Source organism: Chiloscyllium plagiosum, unplaced genomic scaffold (genome assembly GCF_037043375.1).
Source record: "Chiloscyllium plagiosum isolate Xiang-an unplaced genomic scaffold, Cpla_swu_hap1 HiC_scaffold_25, whole genome shotgun sequence".
In the NCBI taxonomy this organism is placed as follows: domain Eukaryota; kingdom Metazoa; phylum Chordata; class Chondrichthyes; order Orectolobiformes; family Hemiscylliidae; genus Chiloscyllium; species Chiloscyllium plagiosum.
Window position 1 is genome coordinate 62,918,973 of NW_028270163.1, and position 15,743 is coordinate 62,934,715.

At 54.5% G+C, this 15,743-nt stretch overlaps 1 pseudogene across 1 annotated transcript in view; it reads right to left on the bottom strand.

Moving 5' to 3' along the window:
* Window positions 1–15,743, bottom strand: part of LOC122562327 (uncharacterized) — a 171,956-nt pseudogene that overhangs the window by 111,818 nt on the left and 44,395 nt on the right. Inside the window, exon 3 of the transcript XR_015761445.1 lies at window positions 4,285–4,320. The product of XR_015761445.1 is annotated as an uncharacterized LOC122562327 (transcript). The remainder of the gene's footprint in view (window positions 1–4,284; window positions 4,321–15,743) is intronic.

Below are 15,743 nucleotides of genomic sequence, written 5' to 3' on the forward strand. Positions count from 1 at the left end.
GAGAGGGTGAGGGGTGAGGGGGGGGGGGTTGAGATGGTGAGGTCCCGAGGGGGTGGGTGTGACAGGGTGAGAGGTCCCAAGGGGGGTGGGAGTGAGAGGGTGAGGGGTGAGACACCGAGGGGGGGGGGGGGGTGAGAGGGTGAGGTCCTGAGGGAGGTGGGTGTGGGTGTGAGAGGGTGAGGGGTGAGGCCCCCGGGGGGTGGGGTTGAGAGGGTGAGGCCCCGGGGGGGTGAGGGTGAGAGGGTGAGGGGTGAGGCTCCGGGGTGGGTGAGGGTGAGAGGGTGAGGGGTGAGACCCCGGGGGCTGGGGGTGAGAGGGTGAGGCCCTGGGGGGGGGGGGGGGGGGGGGGGGGTGAGGATGAGAGGGTGAGGGGTGAGGCTCCGGGGTGGGTGAGGGTGAGAGGGTGAGGGGTGAGGCCCCGTGGGGTGGGGTTGAGAGGGTGAGGCCCCGGGGGGGTGAGGATGAGAGGGTGAGGGGTGAGGCTCTGGGGGTGGGGGTGAGAGGGTGAGGCCCTGGGATGGGTGAGGGTGAGAGGGTGAGGGGTGAGGCCCCGGGGGCTGGGGGTGACAGGGTGAGGCCCTGGGGGGGGCTGAGGATGAGAGGGTGAGGGGTGAGGCCCCGGGGGTGGCGGTGAGAGGGTGAGACCCTGGGGGGGTGAGGATGAGAGGGTGAGGGGTGAGGCCCCAGGGAGTGGGGGTGAGGTGAGAGGGTGCAGTCCCGAGGGGGGGTGAGGTGATGCTACCATATTGTTGACATGGCAATGAGCTGCAGATTCCATGATCAGGTGACACAGGGGATTATAAAATGCAGACATTCAAATTGAAAATGTCAGGGACTCTGCCGACAGGCAACATTTTTACTGCATCCTGGACAACCCGATGGGTTCATAAATAAATATTCATAATAAGTACACTCCACAGGACAGAGGGCTCTGTGCCTCACCCCTGGCACTATGTCCTGCTGCCCAGGCCAGCACAATCCCCGAGACCTCACCCCCTCCCCAAGACCTTACCCCGTCAGCCTCACACCCTCCTCCCCGAGACCTCACCCCCTCAGCCTCACCCTCCTCCCCGAGACCTCACCCCCTCGGCCTCACCCCCTCCTCCCCGAGACCTCACCCCGTCAGCCTCACACCCTCCTCCCCGAGACCTCACCCCCTCAGCCTCACCCTCCTCCCCGAGACCTCACCCCCTCAGCCTCACCCCCTCCTCCCCAAGACCTCACCCCCTCAGCCTCACCCCCTCCTCCCCGAGACCTCACCCCCCGAGCCCTCCCCCCCTCCCCAAGACCTCACCCCCTCAGCCTCCCCCCACCTCCCCGAGACCTTACCCCCTCAGCCTCACCCCCCTCCCTGAGACCTCACCCCCTCAGCCTCACCCCCTCCTCCCCGAGACCTCACCCCCCCGAACCCTCCCCCCCTCCCCAAGACCTCACCCCCTCAGCCTCACCCCCTCCCCCCCGAGACCTCACCCCCCGAGCCCTCCCCCCCTCCCCGAGACCTCACCCCCTCAACCTCACCCCCTCCTCCCCGAGCCCTCACCCCCTCAGCCTCACTCCCGTGCCCCCCCACTCTGAGCATGAATGTTTGGTTTCTGTCCGTGTGTAGCCCGTTTATGGTGGTTGGGTCGTGGTGAGGTACAGGGGAACCCAGCAGCTGATACAACACCAGGCCCTGAGTTTTCCGATTGCCGGTTCCTATTCCAGGGAAGGTAGGAGGAGGGCACAGGGACCCTGTCGGATTTGCCTGGGAATATCCCCCACACATGGGAGCCTCCAAAAGTCTCCAAATAAATCCGAGAATTTAGAGAACTCCAGTGTAATGACACAATTAAAGACACAGCCTGACTCCTGAGTAACGTGTCAGCAGAGACTGAGTGTAACTCACAGACCCTCACCCCGAGACCCTCACCCCGAGGCCCTCACCCCGAGACCCTCACCCCGAGGCCCTCACCCCGAGGCCCTCACCCCGAGACCCTCACCCCGAGACCCTCACCCCTCAGACCCTCACCCCGAGACCCTCACCCCGAGACCCTCACCCCTCAGACCCTCACCCCGAGACCCTCACCCCGAGACCCTCACCCCGAGACCCTCACCCCTCAGACCCTCACCCCGAGACCCTCACCCCGAGACCCTCACCCCGAGGCCCTCACCCCGAGGCCCTCACCCCGAGGCCCTCACCCCGAGACCCTCACCCCGAGGCCCTCACCCCGAGACCCTCTCCCTGAGACCCTCACCCCCGAGACCCTCACCCCTCAGACCCTCACCCCTCAGACCCTCACCCCTCAGACCCTCACCCCTCAGACCCTCATCCCGAGATCCTCAACCCCCCAGACCCTCACGCACTCCCCCACCCCCTCACCTCCCCTCCCCCAGACCCTGACCTGACACCCTCCCTCTCTGAGTGGGACATGACAATCCTGCCCTGCTCCAGATTGAACGTTCACTGTCTCCCACCTCCCCCACCCACAGGACACCCCCCTTTACCTCAGGAACCACCCTCCGCCCACAGGACACCCCCCCCAAAGGACACCCCCCCCAACCCACAAGACACCCCCCTTTACCTCAGGACCCACCTCCTTTACCCCAAGACCCACCCTCTGCTGACAGGACACACCCACTCACCCCTTCTGATCAATCCCAGATACTGCATCATTTACCCAGACCCCATTCCATGCAGCATCCTCCAAACTAACCCCCACTGTACCCCAACACCCTGTCCCCTAACCCCAGTACCCTAACCGCCGTACCCTAACCCCCTATACCCTAACCTCCCATACCCTAACCCCTCCTGTATACGAACCCCCCATACCCTAACCCCCCCCCCATACCCCAACCCCCTGTACACTAACCCCCTGTACGTTAACCCCCCTGTACCCTAATCCTCGTACCCTAACTTCCGTACCCTAATCCCTCTACCCCAACCCCCTCTAACCTAACCCCCTCTACCCTAACCCTCTGTACCCCAACCCCCTGTACCCTAACCCCCTGTACCCTAACCCCCTGTACCCTAACCCCCTGTTCCCTAACCCCCTCTAACCTAACCCCCTCTAACCTAACCCCCTCTAACCTAACCCCCTGTACCCCAACCCCCTGTACCCCAATCCCCTGTACCCGAACCCCCTGTACCCTAACCCCCCGTACCCTAACCCCCCTATACCCTAACCCCCTGCCCCAGCCCCCTGTACCCTAACCCCCGTACCGTAACCCCCCTGTACCCTAACCCCCTGTACCCTAACCCCCTGTACCCTAACCCCCCTCTACCCTACACCCCTCTACCATAACCCCCCTGTACTCTAACCCCCCTTGTACCCCAACCCCCGTACCCTAACCCCCCTGTACCCTAAGTCCCCTGTACCCCAATCCCACTGTACCCTAACCCCCCTGTACTCTAAGCCCCCTGTAACTCAACCTCCCTGTACCCTAACCCCCTGTACTCTAACTCCACTATACCCAAAACCCCCTGTACCCTAACCCCCCTGTAGCCTAAGCCCCTATACCCCAACCCCCTCTGTAGCCTAAGCCCCCTGTATGCTAAGCCCCCCATACCCTAACCCCTCCTGTACCCTAACTCCCCATACACTAACCCCTCCATACCCTAACCCCTCGTACCCTAACCCCTCCTGTACCCTAACCACCCAATACCCTTAACCCCCATACCCTAACCCCTGTACCCTAATCCCTCCTGTACCCTAACCACCCCATACCCTTAACCCCCATACCCTAACCCCCATACCCTAACCCCCCGTGCCCTAACCCCTTCTGTACCCTAACCCCCCATACACTAACCCCTCCATACCCTAACCCCTCGTACCCTAACCTCTCCTGTACCCTAACCACCCCATACCCTTAACACCCATACCCTAACCCCTGTACCCTAACCACCCCATACCCTTAACCCCCATACCCTTAACCCCCATACCCTAACCCCCATACCCTAACCCCCCAGACCCAAACCCCCCCATACCCTAACCCCCGTACCCTAAACCCTTCTGTACCCTAACTCCCCCATACCCTAACCCCTTCTGTACCCTAACTCCCCCATACCCTAACCTCCCGTACCCTAACCCCCCATAACCTAACCCCTTCTGTACCCTAACCCCCCCATACCCTAACCCCCCGTACCCTAACCCCCCATAACCTAACCCCTTCTGTACCCTAACCCCCCCATACCCTAACCCCCCTATACCATCTCATCAGTAACTCCTTCATCTGTCTAAAAACATCATCAAACAGTGAACAAGAAAACCTGCAAAATGCACATTCCGATATGAACGCTGTCCTCACCAGGAGCTCATTTATTAAACTGATGTGAGTCGTCACCTGAAATACACAAGAGAGAAACAGAAATAAATGAAGTTCAAATTCAACTAGGAATATATCCAAAGTCATAGAGATGTACAGCACGGAAACAGACCCTTCGGCCCAACTCGTTCATGCTGACCAGATATCCCAACCCAATCTAGGTCTGTTTGCCAGCACCCAGCCCATATCCCACTAAATCCTAACTATTCATTTACTGTACCCAACCAGATGCCTTTTAAATGCTGTAATTGTACCAGCCTCCACGACTTCCTCTGGCAGCTCATTCCATACACGTACCACTCTCTGCGTGAAAAAGCTGCCTCTGAACACAGCCCAAATTAAACACCACGCAGTTAGTGATGGGCAAAGCTGAGGTAATAGCCTATAGAGTGAGGTACCGTAACGAGGCTATGCTCAATGAGATCAATGCATTAGAGAGACGTCTCTCAATCGTCAGTGCGAGTGAACGGGGATGATAATGCTGATGTTCCAGGTGTTGGAATCTCCCCCAGTACAGCTGCATGACAATGTGACTACCACTTTACCTCAGCGACCTGCTGTTCATGTTGTGGGTATGGGCAGCTCGCAGCAATACTCTGGATAAGGAATGCTGCAGAGCTGGGTGGAGGGATGTTGTAGGTTACAGAGGGACAGTGATAAGCTGCAGAGCTGGACAGAGGGATGTTGTAGGTTACAGAGGGACAGTGATAAGCTGCAGAGCTGGGAGGAGGGATGTTGTAGGTTACTGAGGGACAGTGATAACCTGCAAAGCTGGGTGGAGGGATGTTGTAGGTTACAGAGGGACAGTGATAAGCTGCAGAGCTGGACAGAGGGATGATGTAGGTTACAGAGGGACAGTGATAAGCTGCAGAGCTGGGAGGAGGGATGTTGTAGGTTACACAGGGACAGTGATAAGCTGCAGAGCTGGGTGGAGGGATGTTGTAGGTTACACAGAGACGGTGATAAGCTGCAGAGCTGGGAGGAGAGATGTTGTAGGTTACAGAGGGACAGTGATAAGCTGCAGAGCTGGGAGGAGAGATGTGGTAGGTTACAGAGGGACAGTGATAAGCTGCAGAGCTGGACAGAGGGATGATGTAGGTTACAGAGGGACAGTGATAAGCTGCAGAGCTGGGAGGAGGGATGTTGTAGGTTACAGAGGGACAGTGATAAGCTGCAGAGCTGGGAGGAGGGATGTTGTAGGTTACACAGGGACAGTGATAAGCTGCAGAGCTGGACAGAGGGATGTTGTAGGTTACAGAGGGACAGTGATAAGCTGCAGAGCTGGACAGAGGGATGATGTAGGTTACAGAGGGACAGTGATAAGCTGCAGAGCTGGGTGGAGGGATGTTGTAGGTTACAGAGGGACAGTGATAAGCTGCAGAGCTGGACAGAGGGATGTTGTAGGTTACAGAGGGACAGTGATAAGCTGCAGAGCTGGACAGAGGGATGTTGTAGGTTACAGAGGGACAGTGATAAGCTGCAGAGCTGGGTGGAGGGATGTTGTAGGTTACAGAGGGACAGTGATAAGCTGCAGAGCTGGACAGAGGGATGTTGTAGGTTACAGAGGGACAGTGATAAGCTGCAGAGCTGGACAGAGGGATGTTGTAGGTTACAGAGGGACAGTGATAAGCTGCAGAGCTGGGTGGAGGGATGTTGTAGGTTACAGAGGGACAGTGATAAGCTGCAGAGCTGGACAGAGGGATGATGTAGGTTACAGAGGGACAGTGATAAGCTGCAGAGCTGGGAGGAGGGATGTTGTCGGTTACAGAGGGACAGTGATAAGCTGCAGAGCTGGACAGAGGGATGTTGGAGGTTACAGAGGGACAGTGATAAGCTGCAGAGCTGGACAGAGGGATGTTGTAGGTTACTGAGGGACAGTGATAAGCTGCAGAGCTGGGTGGAGGGATGTTGTAGGTTACAGAGGGACAGTGATAAGCTGCAGAGCTGGACAGAGGGATGATGTAGGTTACAGAGGGACAGTGATAAGCTGCAGAGCTGGGTGGAGGGATGTTGTAGGTTACAGAGGGACAGTGATAAGCTGCAGAGCTGGACAGAGGGATGTTGTAGGTTACAGAGGGACAGTGATAAGCTGCAGAGCTGGACAGAGGGATGTTGTAGGTTACAGAGGGACAGTGATAAGCTGCAGAGCTGGGTGGAGGGATGTTGTAGGTTACAGAGGGACAGTGATAAGCTGCAGAGCTGGGAGGAGCGATGTTGTAGGTTACACAGAGAGACTGATAAGCTGCAGAGCTGGACAGAGGGATGATGTAGGTTACAGAGGGACAGTGACAAGCTGCAGAGCTGGGAGGAGGGATGTTGTAGGTTACAGAGGGACAGTGATAAGCTGCAGAGCTGGACAGAGGGATGATGTAGGTTACAGAGGGACAGTGATAAGCTGCGGAGCTGGGTGGAGGGATGTTGTAGGTTACACAGAGACGGTGATAAGCTGCAGAGCTGGACAGAGGGATGATGTAGGTTACAGAGGGACAGTGACAAGCTGCAGAGCTGGGAGGAGGGATGTTGTAGGTTACAGAGGGACAGTGATAAGCTGCAGAGCTGGACAGAGGTATGTTGTAGGTTACAGAGGGACAGTGATAAGCTGCAGAGCTGGACAGAGGGATGTTGTAGGTTACGCAGGGACGGTGATAAGCTGCAGAGCTGGGAGGATGGATGTTGTAGGTTACACAGGGACAGTGATAAGCTGCAGAGCTGGGAGCAGGGATGATGTAGGTTACAGAGGGACAGTGATAAGCTGCAGAGCTGGGAGGAGGGATGTTGTAGGTTACACAGAGACAGTGATAAGCTGCAGAGCTGGGAGGAGGGATGTTGTAGGTTACACAGGGACAGTGATAAGCTGCAGAGCTGGGAGGAGGGATGTTGTAGGTTACAGAGGGACAGTGATAAGCTGCAGAGCTGGGAGGAGGGATGTTGTAGGTTACACAGAGACAGTGATAAGCTGCAGAGCTGGACAGAGGGATGATGTAGGTTACAGAGGGACAGTGATAAGCTGCAGAGCTGGGAGGAGGGATGTTGTAGGTTACAGAGGGACAGTGATAAGCTGCAGAGCTGGACAGAGGGATGTTGTAGGTTACAGAGGGACAGTGATAAACTGCAGAGCTGGGAGGAGGGATGTTGTAGGTTACAGAGGGACAGTGATAAGCTGCAGAGCTGGACAGAGGGATGATGTAGGTTACAGAGGGACAGTGATAAGCTGCAGAGCTGGGAGGAGGGATGTTGTAGGTTACAGAGGGACAGTGATAAGCTGCAGAGCTGGACAGTGGGATGTTGGAGGTTACAGAGGGACAGTGATAAGCTGCAGAGCTGGACAGAGGGATGTTGTAGGTTACTGAGGGACAGTGATAAGCTGCAGAGCTGGGTGGAGGGATGTTGTAGGTTACAGAGGGACAGTGATAAGCTGCAGAGCTGGACAGAGGGATGATGTAGGTTACAGAGGGACAGTGATAAGCTGCAGAGCTGGGAGGAGGGACGTTGTAGGTTACACAGGGACAGTGATAAGCTGCAGAGCTGGGAGGAGGGATGTTGTAGGTTACACAGAGACGGTGATAAGCTGCAGAGCTGGACAGAGGGATGATGTAGGTTACAGAGGGACAGTGACAAGCTGCAGAGCTGGGAGGAGGGATGTTGTAGGTTACAGAGGGACAGTGATAAGCTGCAGAGCTGGACAGAGGGATGATGTAGGTTACAGAGGGACAGTGATAAGCTGCAGAGCTGGGTGGAGGGATGTTGTAGGTTACACAGAGACGGTGATAAGCTGCAGAGCTGGACAGAGGGATGATGTAGGTTACAGAGGGACAGTGACAAGCTGCAGAGCTGGGAGGAGGGATGTTGTAGGTTACAGAGGGACAGTGATAAGCTGCAGAGCTGGACAGAGGGATGTTGTAGGTTACAGAGGGACAGTGATAAGCTGCAGAGCTGGACAGAGGGATGTTGTAGGTTACGCAGGGACGGTGATAAGCTGCAGAGCTGGGAGGATGGATGTTGTAGGTTACACAGGGACAGTGATAAGCTGCAGAGCTGGGAGGAGGGATGTTGTAGGTTACACCGGGACAGTGATAAGCTGCAGAGCTGGGAGCAGGGATGATGTAGGTTACAGAGGGACAGTGATAAGCTGCAGAGCTGGGAGGAGGGATGTTGTAGGTTACACAGGGACAGTGATAAGCTGCAGAGCTGGGAGGAGGGATGTTGTAGGTTACAGAGGGACAGTGATAAGCTGCAGAGCTGGGAGGAGGGATGTTGTAGGTTACACAGAGACAGTGATAAGCTGCAGAGCTGGACAGAGGGATGATGTAGGTTACAGAGGGACAGTGATAAGCTGCAGAGCTGGGAGGAGGGATGTTGTAGGTTACAGAGGGACAGTGATAAGCTGCAGAGCTGGACAGAGGGATGTTGTAGGTTACAGAGGGACAGTGATAAACTGCAGAGCTGGGAGGAGGGATGTTGTAGGTTACAGAGGGACAGTGATAAGCTGCAGAGCTGGACAGAGGGATGTTGTAGGTTACAGAGGGACAGTGATAAGCTGCAGAGCTGGACAGAGGGATGTTGTAGGTTACAGAGGGACAGTGATAAGCTGCAGAGCTGGACAGAGGGATGTTGGAGGTTACAGAGGGACAGTGATAAGCTGCAGAGCTGGACAGAGGGATGTTGTAGGTTACTGAGGGACAGTGATAAGCTGCAGAGCTGGACAGAAGGATGTTGTAGGTTACAGAGGGACAGTGATAAGCTGCAGAGCTGGGTGGAGGGATGTTGTAGGTTACAGAGGGACAGTGATAAGCTGCAGAGCTGGACAGAGGGGTGTTGTAGGTGACAGAGGGACAGTGATAAGCTGCAGAGCTGGACAGAGGGATGTTGTAGGTTACAGAGGGACAGTGATAAGCTGCAGAGCTGGGAGGAGGGATGTTGTAGGTTACAGAGGGACAGTGATAAGCTGCAGAGCTGGGAGGAGGGATGTTGTAGGTTACACAGGGACAGTGATAAGCTGCAGAGCTGGGAGGAGGGATGTTGTAGGTTACACAGGGACAGTGATAAGCTGCAGAGCTGGACAGACGGATGATGTAGGTTACAGAGGGACAGTGATAAGCTGCAGAGCTGCGTGGAGGGATGTTGTAGGTTACACAGAGACGGTGATAAACTGCAGAGCTGGGAGGAGGGATGTTGTAGGTTACAGAGGGACAGTGATAAGCTGCAGAGCTGGACAGTGGGATGTTGTAGGTTACGCAGGGACGGTGATAAGCTGCAGAGCTGGGAGGATGGATGTTGTAGGTTACACAGGGACAGTGATAAGCTGCAGAGCTGGACAGAGGGATGATGTAGGTTACAGAGGGACAGTGATAAACTGCAGAGCTGGACAGAGGGATGTTGTAGGTTACAGAGGGACAGTGATAAGCTGCAGAGCTGGGAGGAGGGATGTTGTAGGTTACAGAGGGACAGTGATAAGCTGCAGAGCTGGGAGGAGGGATGTTGTAGGTTACACAGAGACAGTGATAAGCTGCAGACCTGGACAGAGGGATGTTGTTGGTTACAGAGGGACAGTGATAAGCTGCAGAGCTGGGAGGAGGGAAGTTTTAGGTTACAGAGGGACAGTGATAAGCTGCAGAGCTGGGAGGAGGGATGTTGTAGGTTACAGAGGGATAGAGATGAGCTGCAGAGCTGGGAGGAGGGTTGATGTAGGTTACAGAGGGACAGTGATAAGCTGCAGAGCTGGGTGGAGGGATGTTGTAGGTTACAGAGGGACAGTGATAAGCTGCAGAGCTGGACAGAGGGATGATGTAGGTTACACAGAGACAGTGATAAGATGCAGAGCTGGGAGGAGGGATGTTGTAGGTTACAGAGGGACAGTGATAAGCTGCAGAGCTGGGAGGAGGGATGTTGTAGGTTACAGAGGGACAGTGATAAGCTGCAGAACTGGGAGGAGGGATGTTGTAGGTTACAGAGGGACAGTGATAAGCTGCAGAGCTGGACAGAGGGATGTTGTAGGTTACACAGAGACAGTGATAAGATGCAGAGCTGGGAGGAGGGATGTTGTAGGTTACAGAGGGACAGTGATAAGCTGCAGAGCTGGGAGGAGGGATGTTGTAGGTTACAGAGGGACAGTGATATGTTGCAGAGCTGGACAGAGGGATGTTGTAGGTTACAGAGGGACAGTGATAAACTGCAGAGCTGGACAGAGGGATGTTGTAGGTTACAGAGGGACAGTGATAAGCTGCAGAGCTGGGAGGTGGGATGTCGTAGGTTACAGAGGGACAGTGTTTAAGCTGCATAGCTGGACAGAGGGATGATGTAGATTACAGAGGGACAGTGATAAGCTGCAGAGCTGGACAGAGGGATGATGTAGATTACAGAGGGACAGTGATAAACTGCAGAGCTGGACAGAGGGATGATGTAGGTTACAGAGGGACAGTGATAAGCTGCAGAGCTGGGAGGAGGGATGTTGTAGGTTACAGAGGGACAGTGTTTAAGCTGCATAGCTGGACAGAGGGATGATGTAGGTTCCAGAGGGACAGTGATAAGCTGTAGAGCTGGACAGAGGGATGATGTAGGTTACAGAGGGACAGTGACAAGCTGCAGAGCTGGGAGGAGGGATGTTGTAGGTTACAGAGGGACAGTGATAAGCTGCAGAGCTGGACAGAGGTATGTTGTAGGTTACAGAGGGACAGTGATAAGCTGCAGAGCTGGACAGAGGGATGTTGTAGGTTACGCAGGGACGGTGATAAGCTGCAGAGCTGGGAGGATGGATGTTGTAGGTTACACAGGGACAGTGATAAGCTGCAGAGCTGGGAGCAGGGATGATGTAGGTTACAGAGGGACAGTGATAAGCTGCAGAGCTGGGAGGAGGGATGTTGTAGGTTACACAGAGACAGTGATAAGCTGCAGAGCTGGGAGGAGGGATGTTGTAGGTTACACAGGGACAGTGATAAGCTGCAGAGCTGGGAGGAGGGATGTTGTAGGTTACAGAGGGACAGTGATAAGCTGCAGAGCTGGGAGGAGGGATGTTGTAGGTTACACAGAGACAGTGATAAGCTGCAGAGCTGGACAGAGGGATGATGTAGGTTACAGAGGGACAGTGATAAGCTGCAGAGCTGGGAGGAGGGATGTTGTAGGTTACAGAGGGACAGTGATAAGCTGCAGAGCTGGACAGAGGGATGTTGTAGGTTACAGAGGGACAGTGATAAACTGCAGAGCTGGGAGGAGGGATGTTGTAGGTTACAGAGGGACAGTGATAAGCTGCAGAGCTGGACAGAGGGATGATGTAGGTTACAGAGGGACAGTGATAAGCTGCAGAGCTGGGAGGAGGGATGTTGTAGGTTACAGAGGGACAGTGATAAGCTGCAGAGCTGGACAGTGGGATGTTGGAGGTTACAGAGGGACAGTGATAAGCTGCAGAGCTGGACAGAGGGATGTTGTAGGTTACTGAGGGACAGTGATAAGCTGCAGAGCTGGACAGAGGGATGTTGTAGGTTACAGAGGGACAGTGATAAGCTGCAGAGCTGGACAGAGGGATGATGTAGGTTACAGAGGGACAGTGACAAGCTGCAGAGCTGGGAGGAGGGATGTTGTAGGTTACAGAGGGACAGTGATAAGCTGCAGAGCTGGACAGAGGGATGATGTAGGTTACAGAGGGACAGTGATAAGCTGCAGAGCTGGGTGGAGGGATGTTGTAGGTTACACAGAGACGGTGATAAGCTGCAGAGCTGGACAGAGGGATGATGTAGGTTACAGAGGGACAGTGACAAGCTGCAGAGCTGGGAGGAGGGATGTTGTAGGTTACAGAGGGACAGTGATAAGCTGCAGAGCTGGGAGGTGGGATGTCGTAGGTTACAGAGGGACAGTGTTTAAGCTGCATAGCTGGACAGAGGGATGATGTAGATTACAGAGGGACAGTGATAAGCTGCAGAGCTGGACAGAGGGATGATGTAGATTACAGAGGGACAGTGATAAACTGCAGAGCTGGACAGAGGGATGATGTAGGTTACAGAGGGACAGTGATAAGCTGCAGAGCTGGGAGGAGGGATGTTGTAGGTTACAGAGGGACAGTGTTTAAGCTGCATAGCTGGACAGAGGGATGATGTAGGTTCCAGAGGGACAGTGATAAGCTGTAGAGCTGGACAGAGGGATGATGTAGATTACAGAGGGACAGTGATAAGCTGCAGAGCTGGACAGAGGGATGATGTAGGTTACAGAGGGACAGTGATAAGCTGCAGAGCTGGGAGGAGGGATGTTGTAGGTTACACAGGGACAGTGATAAGCTGCAGAGCTGGACAGAGGGATGTTGTAGGTTACAGAGGGACAGTGATAAGCTGCAGAGCTGGAAGGAGGGTGGTGTAGGTTACAGAGGGACAATGATAAGCTGCAGAGCTGGGTGGAGGGATGTTGTCGATTACAGAGGGACAGTGATAAGATGCAGAGCTGGGAGGAGGGATGTTGTAGGTTACAGAGGGACAGTGATAAGCTGCAGAGCTGGGAGGAGGGATGTTGTAGGTTACAGAGGGACAGTGTTTAAGCTGCAGAGTTGGGAGGAGGGATTATGTAGGTTACAGAGGGACAGTGATAAGCTGTAGAGCTGGGAGGAGGGATGTTGTAGGTTACAGAGGGACAGTGATAAGATGCAGAGCTGGGAGGAGGGATGTTGTAGGTTACAGAGGGACAGTGATAAGCTGCAGAGTTGGGAGGAGGGATGTTGTAGGTTACAGAGGGACAGTGTTTAAGCTGCAGAGTTGGGAGGAGGGATTATGTAGGTTACAGAGGGACAGTGATAAGCTGTAGAGCTGGGAGGAGGGATGTTGTAGGTTACAGAGGGACAGTGATAAGCTGCAGAGCTGGACAGAGGGATGATGTAGGTTACAGAGGGACAGTGATAAGCTGCAGAGCTGGACAGAGGGATGTTGTAGGTTACAGAGGGACAGTGATAAGCTGCAGAGCTGGGAGGAGGGATGATGTAGGTTACAGAGGGACACTGATAAGCTGCAGAGCTGGGAGGAGGGAAGTTGTAGGTTACACAGAGACAGTGATAAGCTGCAGAGCTGGACAGAGGGATGTTGTAGGTTACAGAGGGACAGTGATCATCTGCAGAGCTGGGAGGAGGGATGTTGTAGGTTACTCAGGGACAGTGATAAGCTGCAGAGCTGGACAGAGGGATGTTGTAGGTTACAGAGGGACAGTGATAAGCTGCAGCGCTGGGAGGAGGGAAGTTGTAGGTTACACAGGGACAGTGATAAGCTGCATAGCTGGGAGGAGGGATGTTGTAGGTTACAGAGGGACAGTGATAAGCTGCAGAGCTGGGAGGAGGGATGTTGTAGGTTACAGAGGGACAGTGATAAGCTGCGGAGCTGGACAGAGGGATGTTGTTGGTTACAGAGGGACAGTGATAAGCTGCAGAGCTGGGAGGAGGGAAGTTGTAGGTTACAGAGGGACAGTGATAAGCTGCAGAGCTGGGTGGAGGGATGGTGTAGGTTACAGAGGGACAGTGATAAGCTGCAGAGCTGGGTGGAGGGATGGTGTAGGTTACAGAGGGACAGTGATAAGCTGCAGAACTGGGAGGAGGGATGTTGTAGGTTACACAGGGACAGTGATAAGCTGCAGAGCTGGACAGAGGGATGATGTAGGTTACAGAGGGACAGTGATAAGCTGCAGAGCTGGGAGGAGGGATGTTGTAGGTTACACAGGGACAGTGATAAGCTGCAGAGCTGGACAGAGGGATGTTGTAAGTTACAGAGGGACAGTAATAAGCTGCAGAGCTGGACAGAGAGATGTTGTAGGTTACAGAGGGACAGTGATAAGCTGCAGAGCTGGGAGGAGGGATGATGTAGGTTACAGAGGGACACTGATAAGCTGCAGAGCTGGGAGGAGGGAAGTTGTAGGTTACACAGAGACAGTGATAAGCTGCAGAGCTGGACAGAGGGATGTTGTAGGTTACAGAGGGACAGTGATCATCTGCAGAGCTGGGAGGAGGGATGTTGTAGGTTACTCAGGGACAGTGATAAGCTGCAGAGCTGGACAGAGGGATGTTGTAGGTTACAGAGGGACAGTGATAAGCTGCAGCGCTGGGAGGAGGGAAGTTGTAGGTTACACAGGGACAGTGATAAGCTGCAGAGCTGGGAGGAGGGATGTTGTAGGTTACAGAGGGACAGTGATAAGCTGCGGAGCTGGACAGAGGGATGTTGTTGGTTACAGAGGGACAGTGATAAGCTGCAGAGCTGGGAGGAGGGAAGTTGTAGGTTACAGAGGGACAGTGATAAGCTGCAGAGCTGGGTGGAGGGATGGTGTAGGTTACAGAGGGACAGTGATAAGCTGCAGAGCTGGGTGGAGGGATGTTGTAGGTTACAGAGGGACAGTGATAAGCTGCAGAGCTGGACAGAGGGATGTTGTCGGTTACAGAGGGACAGTGATAAGCTGCAGAGCTGGGAGGAGGGATGTTGTAGGTTACAGAGGGACAGTGATAAGCTGCAGAGCTGGGAGGAGGGATGTTGTAGGTTACAGAGGGACAGTGATAAGCTGCAGAGCTGGACAGAGGGATGTTGTAGGTTACAGAGGGACAGTGATAAGCTGCAGAGCTGGACAGAGGGATGTTGTTGGTTACAGAGGGACAGTGATAAGCTGCAGAGCTGGGTGGAGGGATGGTGTAGGTTACAGAGGGATAGAGATGAGCTGCAGAGCTGGGAGGTGGGTTGATGTAGGTTACAGAGGGACAGTGATAAGCTGCAGAGCTGGGTGGAGGGATGTTGTAGGTTACAGAGGGACAGTGATAAGCTGCAGAGCTGGACAGAGGGATGATGTAGGTTACAGAGGGACAGTGATAAGCTGCAGAACTGGGAGGAGGGATGTTGTAGGTTACAGAGGAACAGTGATAAGCTACAGAGCTGGACAGAGGGATGTTGTAGGTTACAGAGGGACAGTGATAAGCTGCAGAGCTGGACAGAGGGATGTTGTAGGTTACAGAGGGACAGTGATAAGCTGCAGAGCTGGACAGAGGGATGTTGTAGGTTACACAGGGACAGTGATAAGCTGCGGAGCTGGGAGCAGGGATGATGTAAGTTACAGAGGGACAGTGATAAGCTGCAGAGCTGGGAGGAGGGATGTTGTAGGTTACAGAGGGACAGTGATAAGCTGCAGAGCTGGGAGGAGGGATGTTGTAGGTTACAGAGGGTCAGTGATAAGCTGCAGAGCTGGGAGGAGGGATGTTGTAGGTTACATAGGGACAGTGATAAGCTGCAGAGCTGGACAGAGGGATGTTGTAGGTTACACAGGGACAGTGATAAGCTGCAGAGCTGGACAGAGGGATGATGTAGGTTACAGAGGGACAGTGATAAGCTGCAGAGCTGGACAGAGGGATGTTGTAGGTTACAGAGGGACAGTGATAAGCTGCAGAGCTGGACAGAGGGATGATGTAGGTTCCAGAGGGACAGTGATAAGCTGCAGAGCTGGGA